The sequence below is a fragment of the Mastomys coucha genome, unplaced genomic scaffold (assembly GCF_008632895.1).
Source record: "Mastomys coucha isolate ucsf_1 unplaced genomic scaffold, UCSF_Mcou_1 pScaffold12, whole genome shotgun sequence".
NCBI classification, from domain to species: domain Eukaryota; kingdom Metazoa; phylum Chordata; class Mammalia; order Rodentia; family Muridae; genus Mastomys; species Mastomys coucha.
Genome location: NW_022196894.1, coordinates 35375834 through 35387789, shown reverse-complemented (window position 1 = coordinate 35387789; position 11956 = coordinate 35375834).

Here is an 11956-nt window from a genome sequence, read left to right as displayed (position 1 = left end):
AGGTATCCATATTGTGTTCCATGTAAAAGGGTTTACATCCTCCCTACAGAGGGCACGTAGGGTACTGTGTACAAGACACTCTTGGCTGTGCTATTGGACTGATCATCTAGAGCAAACATGAAGCAGGGATGATGTGTGTGAGTGCAGAGTGGGATTTGCAGTAATCTCAGTGTTTTAGACAATAGAAAAGAGATCCCATGTTATAAAAGATACGTGCATAGTGGGTTCCTTGTAGAAATAGTGAATGACAAAAGCAAATTCTGGGCTAATGCCGGGATTTTAGGTGTGTTCTCTTTATATTCGAATCCCAGGTTAATCAAATTAAAATAATAAGACAGTATAATTTAATATGTAAAATTTTGACTGTTGCCTCTATATTTCAATAACACATATAACAAACTTCAGGAGAGCTTGCTCTTATTTTATCAGACAGGTATGTTTGTCTCAAGCTGTTCAGTAACTTGGTATGGGAAGCCAATTAGTGACAGAAAACCCAAAAATGGAAGTAGTGCCAATTGTTAGCCTTGGAAGCTTTAGCGGGGGGCAGATCTATTCCCCAAGGTGGTAAATACATGCAGTGACAGTGTAAAGAGGGGTCCCAGGTATTAGGAGTTACCACCGCCCACAGTGTACAGCGAGGGACATGTAGGAAACTGTTTCTCTAATTTGGTTGGCTTTCTTACCATTATGCTTGTTTTAGCTCTCCACATAGCCCAACTTTTCCACTGCCCTTAAAACTTTCATGGATCGCAACCTAGAAGACAACTTCTAGTAGCATTTCTTTGGGAAACTACTGCTCCTTTGTAGGAAGAGAAGCAAGTGTCCACACCACCTGAATGGATTTCTCTCCAGTACCATTAATAGCAGTATGGGGTATAGGGAGGAGGCATCAGAAAAGGGCTTTTGTTAGGCCAAAAAAAAAAAAAAAAGAAAAGAAAATAGTTTATATCCTTTTCTATAAAACTCTTCCAGCCAGTGTCGGGTTCTGCCATGAAATGTGACTAAAATGCCAGCTTCTCATTTTCTTTTCCATGTCATCGCTTTTCTCCCCCAAAGGCCTTGGAAAGTTTTCATGTTCCAAGATCTTCCTGTGCCTTTCAAATAGCTGACTTTCCAAATAGTTGTGCTTCTACAGCTTCCAAAGGCAGGGCCTGTCAAGATGGCTCCCTAACCAAGGCACCATCCCTGTCTCCAGGAGCCAGCATAGGAGGCTAACTATGGCTCCTTTTTTCCTTTAGGCAGTTATTGGTGTTTCTCACTAGAATAAATTCTGAGTATTATATCCCTGGATATGAATCACTTTCACTTACATCGCTTCTCCAAAACCCCGGTGGCAAGCTGCTGTAGCCCTGGGCTATCCCTGGGCTATCCCTGGGCTATCCAGCTATGTCTGCACTGCTTCATTTTGTTTGCCCTTGAAGTCAGTGCTTTTTGTTTTTATTTTGAACAATCCCCTTCCCCACCCCCGCCTTTCCACAAAACACCTTAAGGGATGTTACATTTAAATGAGCTTTAGAAATGCATTCAGCACACCCTGGGGAAGTTAGGGGACCAGGTGCTAATCCCTCATGACCTGGCCAGACACATCACCTCTCAACAGTCATGAAATGATCCTGCTAGGTTTTATTTTAGCTAATATTTTACGGAGGCAAGTGGTCACATAGTTTTAAAATAAAGCCAAGCAACACCAACAAAAAAAAAAAAAAAAATGCTTTGTGATTTGCTAAAGGACGTCAAAACCAGGCATGGGGTAGTTTAATTGAGTGACTAAGGTAGAAGGTAGATTTGGAATTGGCAGTGTCACAGGTCACAAAAAGAATGGCAGCTAATTGGGCTTCTGTTTCCCCATCTTGCTGTGGTATTTAACTTCAGTCATCTGCATGACTAAGGGAGGAATAATTGAGTATTTTATAATTGTAGGTATTATAAGAGGTTGGGGTACCAGCAGGTGGATAAGAACAGCAAGGACAAGTTCACTCCATTCAGTTGGCCCCATGCCTAGATTTCTAGCCAGGACCACAGTAAAGAAGATGTAGATGTGGTGCTTTTTATTTTTTCTTTTTCTTTCCAAGTTTTAAAAAAGGAAGTATACAATAACAGTTTCTTATTCTGAACTATTCAAAATCATGAGGCCTGGGAGTGGCACTCAGTGCTCAGAAGAGCTCCAGGTATGAGGCCTTGGGCTGGGCCCCCCCTCACTGGGAATAAAGAGAAAGGCTTCAGATTCTTGAAATCCACATGGCTCACTTGGTATCTGTTTTGTGCTCTGTCTTCCTCAAAGCTTTGTTGCCTTTAACAGCTCGGTTGCTGTCACTTTTTTCACAGCTTAAAATTCCCTCCCAGAAAATGAAGACTTTTTAGAGAGAAACCGGAACTGTGGTAAACTCACTGTCTATTCATGTTTTTTTTTTTCTCCCTGCCATAAAAGAAAATAAACTGAACAGGATTAATGCAGACACTCTTAAAACCTGACAAGCCAAAGTGGGTTGAGAAAGGGGAAGATAATGAAATCTTCTTTTGGAGAGCTGAAGTCATGAAGCATTTCCTGCGCACCTTTAAGTGCAGGGGCAGATAAACCGGCCTCTTCAGAATGAGCTTTATGTCCTGAGAATCAGAGGCAGCCTTTCCAATTCACTTATAAAGCTACTAGGCCTGGTGCATGCCCCAGTTTCCGCAGGCAGCCCACGGTTCCCATCATACAAAAGTACATTATCGCCTACCTGATGTAAATAAGTCTGTGAAATTAAGCTAGGAAGGAATACAAGTGCCAGGTTCCTGAATCATGTGAAGACATATAAGATGGTTGTATAGTCTCATTGTTACATAAATGTATCTGATGCTTTAAAATCACCCAATTAGGAATATATATATATAGTAAAAAACTGAGAACTCTTCCGCCCACCCCCATTTCACTATTCTGAGGGAACCATTGTTGAGAGTCTGCTTATCAGTCCATACGTCTTCCATGTAAATGGGCTTATACACACTGTCATTCAGTTTTGTAAACACTAGAGCTGTATAGAATTTTAAAATGTCATATGATGATTTATGTGACCTTCTTTATTAATGACTGGACCTACCCTTACTTTTTCTTTTTTTTGGGGGGGGTTATTTGTGTAACATAGACTTATAAGAGAAATAGGCAGAGTGTGTCTTATGTTACTGTAACAAGTAGCTGAAGCTGGTTCCCCTATAAGGAACAGGGAATTGTGTTTAAGGAGTTTCTGAGACTGAAAGTCCCAAGATCAGACATCTCTGCCTGGCCGCAGCGGAGGGCCCACTTGGCCATAATACAAAAGGGTGGAGAGCCAGGTGGTGGTGGTGCACACCTTTAATCCCAGCACTTGGGAGGCAGAGGCAGGTGGATTTCTGAGTTCGAGGCCAGCCTGGTCTACAGAGTGAGTTCCAGGATAGCCAGGGCTACACAGAGAAACCCTGTCTCAAAAAACAAAAAACAAACAAACAAACAAACAAAAGGGTGGAGAAAGAAATGGCCATTTACAGAAGAGGCCAAGTCAATGGGACGGACTTACTGTGTTACAACATGCTCTTATAAGAGCCCACTCTGAGAGGCAGCATTAGTTCCTTTTGCATTGGCAGTGATGTAACCTCATCAGCACCAGCTCTTACATGGTCCTCCATCTTAGCACTCCTACACCATGGACCAGCCTAGCACATGAAACCTTGGACACACTGATCCAAATCAACTGGATGTGTCCATTTATACTTCAGTAGACACTGCCAAGTTACCCTTTTAAAAAAATGGTTGGGTGATAATGAGCTAGGACCATAAAGTATTGGTCCTGGATTGGTGTTTATGCCTAGAGAATAGTAAAGTCATATCCAAGTCTGTGTTGGTAGGAAGACGGGGACATTCTTGAAAGGTACTGAAGAGATAGAAGTAGTATATTTGGTGACTTTGGATAGGATAATTTTCTCAGATGAATCTGAAGTTTCTGCATGGATAGTGTCTCTGCTCATCCATGACCAAAACCAGAAGGGACAGAGGATTTTTCATGTTCAGCAGATTAGCTCCACCATTTTACCTACAAGGTGATCCTAAAAGTTAAGAGTTGATTGTTTTTTCTTTTGTCACCCTATATCAAATTTATCATCCAGTCCTGTCAGACTCAAAATGTAATCTAACTTACATAACCCAACTGTGAACATAGAGCTGACAGGACTCACTGATGAGTTGGAGACATGGTGTAAGTCAGATCTAGTGGCTTCCACCACTGCCATTCCAGCTTTGCCAGCTGTCACCTTGGTGAATGCAGCCACCCATGGACCCAACTCTTCTCTCTGTCTCCACAACACACACACACACACACACACACACACACACACACACAAACCAAAAAACCAAGATTTTAACCATTCACCCACACAGGAATTTTTAAAAAGACCAAAAAAAATATATATATATATCATAAATTAGATTTATCTTTCAATAACATCCAGATTTCTTACCCTTTCCAACAGTCCTGTTTTGGTCTGGCCTCCAACTGCTTCTTCTCCTTGTTGGAAACTCTTAGCTTGAGTAGACCATCTTTTTGCCTGCCTTGGGTCACTGTCTAGTTACAGTCTCTGTATAAGAAACTTGGCCATTCTTACCTGACACTTATTTCTTAAACACAAATAGCACCAGGGCGAAGCCAGTTCTCTGTTCTCCTGTCTAGTCTATATTTTGCTGTCTTGTATTTGTTTCTCGCAAATTTAAAGTTTGAATTAAATGTCTTATTTATGCCCATCACTCCTCCACTCCCACCCCCCTCCACCCCCAAAGAGTAGAAGCCACCAGAGGGCAGGCTCCTAGCATGTAGAATTAATTCTGCTGCAGAGTAGACTCAGTTAAGTGTTGAATGGAGAGATGGGCAGATGAAGGTAGCAGTGACCTTTTCTGCACCAAGGCTGATCATTTTGTTCCTGACTGAATTGCAAATTAGTTAATTATGTTCTTAATCAGATAATTATGCTCACTTGTGATTCATGGTGCCTAGGGCTCTGTCTCCAAGACTATCAGTAGGGGGTGCTGGAATATAGCTTCTGAGGCACAGCTAGACATCTTGAAGCTTCGGTTCTGGGAGCCATTAGCTTTAATGTTTGTGGGAAAAGAAATTTATTGAGTATTGGGGCTGCATTGTTTATATATGTTAGCCACTGGCTAAGTGTGGCCGAATACTTGAGATGTATCTGACCCAAATGAAAATGTGCTGTAAATGAATATAGTATATACTCATGGTTTGAAGGCTCAGCATGGGTATTCTTAGTGCAAGATAATTTTATATTGATTATGCTTTTAGAAACACTATAGATGTATTGGGTTAAAGAAAAATATTATTAAAATAATCTTAACTGTTTTCCCTTCTTTTAAAGTGGCTATTAGAACTGTGAAAACTCTACAAGAGGTCACATTTGTAGCTTGCTTTGTGTATTTCCATGGACGGACATTGTCAAGGATATCTTTTTTAAGATTTCGTTTTCAAATAATTGTGTGTGCAAATATATGTGCTTGCATATATGAGTGGATGCCCATGGAGGCCAGAGGCATCGGATCCCCTGGAGCTCCAGTTAAAAGCAGTTCTGAGCCACCTGGGATGGGTTCTGGAACCTAACCCTGGTCATGTGCAAGGGCAGCAAGATCTCTAATTACTGAGCCATCACTCCAGCTCCATAGCCCTAAGTGTTATAGGGACTGCTGGTGGTCCCCATTCACACACATCTTTTCCTGAACACTGTGCCATCCCTGTCCTCCCATCTTCTACCAGGAAAGTCAGCTTGGTTTTGTGTGTTGGCTCAGTATTCCTGGAAACCATAATGGACTTTGCTTCTGCCTTTTCCCTTTTGAGTGAGATGGGAATGGTTGGGGTGGGGTTCTTGGTTTCTTTCCTGAGGGAAACCGGTAGAACTTGATATGAATCTAACAAGTTTAACTAGTCCAATGGCACAACACTAGGCAAAGGACTGTTTTCTTGGAAGTAAAGGAAGACATGCTAGAAGTGGAGGAGCTGACCAAGACAGCTGGAAGTCCTGTGTGATGATCTGCATATGTTATACTAGTACATACTGTAAGTTAAATTGTTTCTGTGTTTCTCATGAACCTTCACCCCATTCCACTAGAGTCAAGGCCACCTGCTGGCTTACTGTAGTGCCTGGTTCACTTCCCAGGCTTAAGACCTGGCATGTAGATAGTAGCCATCAGTATGTATTAGCTGAGTGAACAATTATATGGCAGTTTCTCCAGACCACGAATACGCTATGAAAGGGACATTTTCTTTCTGTCATTGTGTAACTAATGTCTGTGATACTAATTTGTGGTTTCTATCTACAGCTCTTCCTTTTTAAAAGAGCATTTTTGCAAAGGACATTTCCCAGCAACTATTTAAACTACCTAGCCAAAAGTCCATTGAACCAATGCATCTAATCTAAGCCTTGCCCATGAATTTTTTTTTTCATGAACGTTAACATCACTTTTTAAGGAGATAAATGTGTAAAGAACCAAGGGTGGATTCTTCCTTCCTTCATGTTTGTGCTTTATTTAGTGTATTTACTCTTTTACAGCACTGGGAAATTGCCGCCTGGGCCTGATGCATGCTAAACAACTGTCCTATCACTTGTGGGGAGCCGCAGCTGCCACCCTATATTGAACACCTGGTCTCTGGCCAGAGCAGAGAGCATTGATAATCAAGCCATTAGTTGGAGAAGCTGTGTGCCTCTAGTTTGTGATGCAAGCTGGTATGATTTTCCCGCAGCCTATTATACTTTGCCACGTAGCTGATGCTGATTGGGACCAGGAAAAGTATTTAACCCACAAGGGCTGGGGGCTGGAGAAAGTAAGTATGTAGAGACTGAAGAGAGTAAGTAAGTATGTGGAGATAGGATTAAGTATGTAGAATTAGGTCTGGTGATGGGTTTAGAGGTAAGATGTAGATTTAGAAGAGTAATTATGTAGAGATAGTAAGTAAGTATGTAGAATTAGGGCTGGTGATGGATTAGAGGTAAGATGTAGATTTAGAAGAGTAAGTATGTAGAGATAGTAAGTATGTAGAATTAGGGCTGGTGATGGGATAGAAGAGTAAGTATGGGATATAGAAGAGTAAGTATGATAGATAGGAGTAAGTATGTAAGGATAGATGTAAGATGTAGGAATAGAACTAAGAATAGGAATAGGAGTAAGTAGAAATAGTAATAAGTAAGATGTAAGAAGCAAGATGTAACTAATAAAATGTAAGTAGAAATAAGTAAGATGTAACAAGCAAGATTACAAGAATCCTAATAAAACTGCATGGGGAAGAGCTCGTTGTTTGCCTCCTTACTTCTAACTGGACGGGTAAGGCGGCCGACAATCACTGACTCACATCCTCAGCCCTTCCTTTCAGTTTTGTTAGTTTTAAAAACTCCACTAAGAATTTGACTTTTCTTACGATGAAGTGGGTGGTTCCCGTACTGGCCTTCATCTTGTCCAAGGATGCAGATACTTGCCTTGCCTTGTCTTGGCAAATATTTTTTTTTCCCCGAATGCTCATGGCTGATTCCCCCCTTTCCACCAGTTAGAAGAAAGGGAAGGAAAGAGAGAGCATGGTGGTAGTCAACTGAGTCAGCATACTTTTTTTTTTAATGGTAAAATTCACACGGCATAAAATGAAGTGTACAAGAGTGAAGATTCCAGTGGTGTCTAATATATTGAGAGTATTTGTAACCACCACTACTCAGTTTGCTATGCTGTTGCTGTCTAAAAGGAAGGCCTGGGCGCACCAGGCTTTTCTAATTCTGCCTTCCTACCAACAACCCTGCATCTTCTATCATATGGACTCCTCTTTTTTTTTAATTAAAAATATATTTTCTTCATAATATATATGTGCTGGTTATGGTTCCCCCTCCCCCAGCTCCTCCAATACCTTTCCCACCTCTGCCATCCTAATCCATACCCTTTCTGTCTCTCATTAGAAGACAAACAGGCATCTAAAGAATAATATTGAAGTAAGATAAAACAAAAAAAAAAAAAACTAACTGGGGTAGGACAAGACAAACAGAAGTACAAGAGCCGAAGTGAAAGCATAAGAAACACAAATAAATGCCGGACACGCAGGTTCATATACACTGGAATCCCATAAAAACAAACCTGGAAGCCAGAATATATATGCAAAGGACCTGTGAGGTTAAAAAGGTAATAATAAATTTTTTTTTAAGCCCTGAAAAGCATTATGAGACAAAGAACCTCCAAAGATGACATTGAGTTCATTCTGTGTCCGAATGGGGCCAGCCCTCAGGATGGTTAAATCCCCAGTGCGACTTGGTTAGAACAAATTTTTCATGTGCAAGTAGATATCAATTGGCAATGACTTCTGGGAATGGATGTTTGTGTCCATTTTCCTTTTGAGTCTAGGACTCCATCTGGCATAGACCTGTGTGAGTCTTGTTCATGCTGCCACAGTCTGAGTTCATACATGTGTCAGTCCACCTGTGTTTAGAAGGCCTAGTTTCCTTGGTGTCCTCCACCGCCTCTTCTGGCAGTATTCCCTGAGCCCTGAGGGAAGGGATTTAATGGAGACATTTGGTCCATTTAGGACTGAGCATTTTGAGATCTCTCGTTCTCCATGCACTGTCCAGCTGTAAGTCTCTGTATTTGTTTCTACTGACTGCGTGAGGAGGCTTCTCAGATGATGGCTGAGCAAGACACTGATGAGTATCGCAGAATGCTGCTAGAAGTCATTTTATGGCTATGGTCCTATCGCAGAGCAGTCATACTTGGTTTTCTCCTAGATCCATAGCCTATCTAGTCTTAGGTTCCTGGTCACCTGTTACTGGCCATCTGTTCCATCTCATGGAGTGGTCCTTAAATCCAGTCGGATGGCGGTTGGTTACTTTCACAACTTCTGTGCTGCCATTGCACCTGTCATCTTGCACGCATGCCGTCATTGTAGACTGAAGGGTTTGTAACTGGTGTTTATGTTTCTCCTCTGGCGATGTGGAGAGTACCTTCCAGTACCATCAACAGTCAGCAGAGGCGAAGGCTCTAGGTCGGCACCAGCTTGTGTGCTCTGTGGTCAGTGAGTTGTGTAGGTGCTGTCTTCAGCAATGGGGCCTTACTGTCAGTTTGTGGAGAGCAACCCATAACCTTGGGAATAGCCTGGTTGTTAGGGTGTTTCCACAGTGGCCAACGACTCATTCTCAGCACTGGAGGTCTCATTTAGTGGCAAGAGATGTCTACCTGGGGCTCTGTCCTCCCTGTTATTTGGTGACTCCCTTTAGGCTTCTTTCATATATGCATATGTTTTAAGAAGATTCTATAGTATTAGACTATTAAATAACATAAGATGACACCTCAAAGTACTTGTGATTTGCATTTTCCTGATGACTACGGATATTGATAATTTTCTTTAAGTGTTTCTCAGCCATTGGTGGTTTTTTCCTTTGAGAATTCTCTGTTTAGATCTGTAACCCATTTTTAAATTTGGTTGTTTTCTTGATGTCCAGCCTTTTTTTTTTTTAAGGTTCTTTATATATCTTAGCTATTAGCCTTTTATTGGATATATAGTTTGAAATCGATTTTCATTCTATACCTGCCACCTTGTCTGAATCATGGTATCTTTTGCCAAAGAGAAGCTGTTCAGTTTCATGAGGTTGCATTTATTAATTGTTGTTCTTAGTGTCTGTGCTATCGGTATTCTGTTCAGGAAGGCTTTCCCTGTGCCAGTGAGCTCAAGAATATTTTATATACGCAGAACTAAACTGTATATGATTTGTTATGTTTAGTTTCTTTCAGTACAATATTCTTACAACGTTTACACATTGAAGTACATGTCAAAATCTCATTCATTTTATGACTGAATGATATTAATATTGTGACTTTTTATCTTAGTTTCTGTATTCAGCTGTGGATGGACAGCTAAGCTGTTTCCCTGTTTTAAACTCCCGTGAATAGTGCTGCTTTGCATTTGTGTCTCAGTATTAAGTACCTGTAGGTCCTTAGGTGCGTAGGTACATAGGGCATGTGGTCTTGTGTTAAAAAGATAGCTTAGAAAAAGCAAGGGAGCAAGTCACTAGGTGTTTCCCCATGGAGTGTGCTTCAGTGCCTGCCTGCCTCTGGGTTCCTGCTTGAACTCCTACCTCATCTGCCCTCTGTGACTGACTGACGAGCTGCAGCCCGGGAATTGTAAGATGAAGCAAACCCTTTCTTCCCCGGGTTTTGGTCATGGTGATCAATCAGAGTAACAGAAAGCAAACTAGAATAGATATTAAATCTATGAATTGCTGGTTTACATAATAGTCCTATTTGTGTGCTATTTCTTTTTAAAATGGTCTCTCTTCCTACACACTGTGCAACAGTTACTGTCAGTCAGTGGGGAGTAAGTAGTCAGGGAATAATAGCCAAGATGTCTGTTTTGGCTGTGGTGGTCCCAAGAGAACACCGTCACTTGCTGGCTGTAGCTGCAGAGGACAGATTAGGAGATGGATATTCATCCGAGTTTTGAATTTCTCTTCCCTCAAAGGAATTAGCTTCTCTCCCTTGCACACTATGACTCCTAGGACTCAGACCCTAAGTTAAAATCTTGACTTATCCTGGCCTTCCAGGGCCTTTGCCTAGAGCTTTGATGTCTGTGCTCTCATTCTGACATAGCGAACCTTCAAGTCCAGGATCAGAGGCGGCCTACTATCTCTCTTCTTTTGGTTAAGCATGGAGGCTCTTCTGTCTGAAGATGCTTGGAACTATACCGGTATCAGGGGAGGTAGCGATGGCAGTTGCTAGCATCCAGAAGATGGATCCAGAGCTAAATTGCCTCTCACAGTATTTGCTTAGTCTGAAGTCTGCTTTAATCAGCCCTCTTCCACTGGCTTCCAAAGGGGGAGGCTGGCAGCTTTTCATTTCAAGGTAGTGACCTACCTGGGAGGTCTGAAAAAGGATTCTGACAGCATTCCAAGAGAAGCCTTCCCTGCTGCTCTAGGCTTGTGTGCAGTCTTAATGTACATGCAGGAAGGTGGGGGCAAAGGCAAGACAGAATGGGCCTTTATGTTCAGTGTGTGGGTGGAGAGGACCAACCGTGAGGTGTGTGTCAATCCCATGTCACATCTTTTTGACAGGCTGTAACTTTTAGTAACTTTAGTGATCATTTGCTTTTATCCCACGGCAACTCATTAAGCTGCGAAATGACTGTGGCACTGTGGGTATCTCTGTCCACATCTCCAGCATCAGCTACCTTTCTGGTTCCTACTGATGCAGCCTTCAAGTGCTCTCGGCACCCCCTCAGTGCACCTTACAGCCTGAACAGGAGAATACTAGCCAAGCAAAGAGTTAAATGGGTTTGAGTGACAATGACAGCCTCTCTTCTCCTAAGCTGAGGTCTCAGAGTATATGTTAATCCACCTTGGAAGTTCTGTTGCTATTCTACCCTTCTTTTACTGGTGGACTGCACCCCGTGCTGTGTACGTTGTGGCCCTCACTTCACAAAGTGCTGGTGTTAAGTCCCCTTTTGAACTTCCCTAACTGATACTTTCTCTGCCTCCAACCTTCCCTTGACATTTCCCCTCCTCTATTTTGACTCATCCACTGTAATCATGCCCGCCAGTCAGCTCCTTACACCTGTTCCGGTATGGGTGGGTGGTTTGTACTCACTCCCCAAGGTGTACATTCCCTCCCCATCCTTCATCCATGTGGCGCCACTCACCTCAGTGCCTGTCACCGTAGCCATGCCAGACACCGGTGGGATCCAGGTCCCAGAGCAAGAGCTCCCTGGGGATGTTTGTTGAAATGAGAGCCCCCCACCCTTTTTTTTTTTCTACAAGGGCTGCTATGTTGGTGGAGCGTAATAGGTAACTGCTAAGGGCAGTCTCTACTACTAATTGAGGACAATGTGCCTGAAAATAAAACCATCAAACAGAGTGGTGGAAGTTCAGTGTGGAGAGAGAAGAGTTAAACAGTGTTAATACCCAAGTCCCTTGCCACACTCATGGGCAT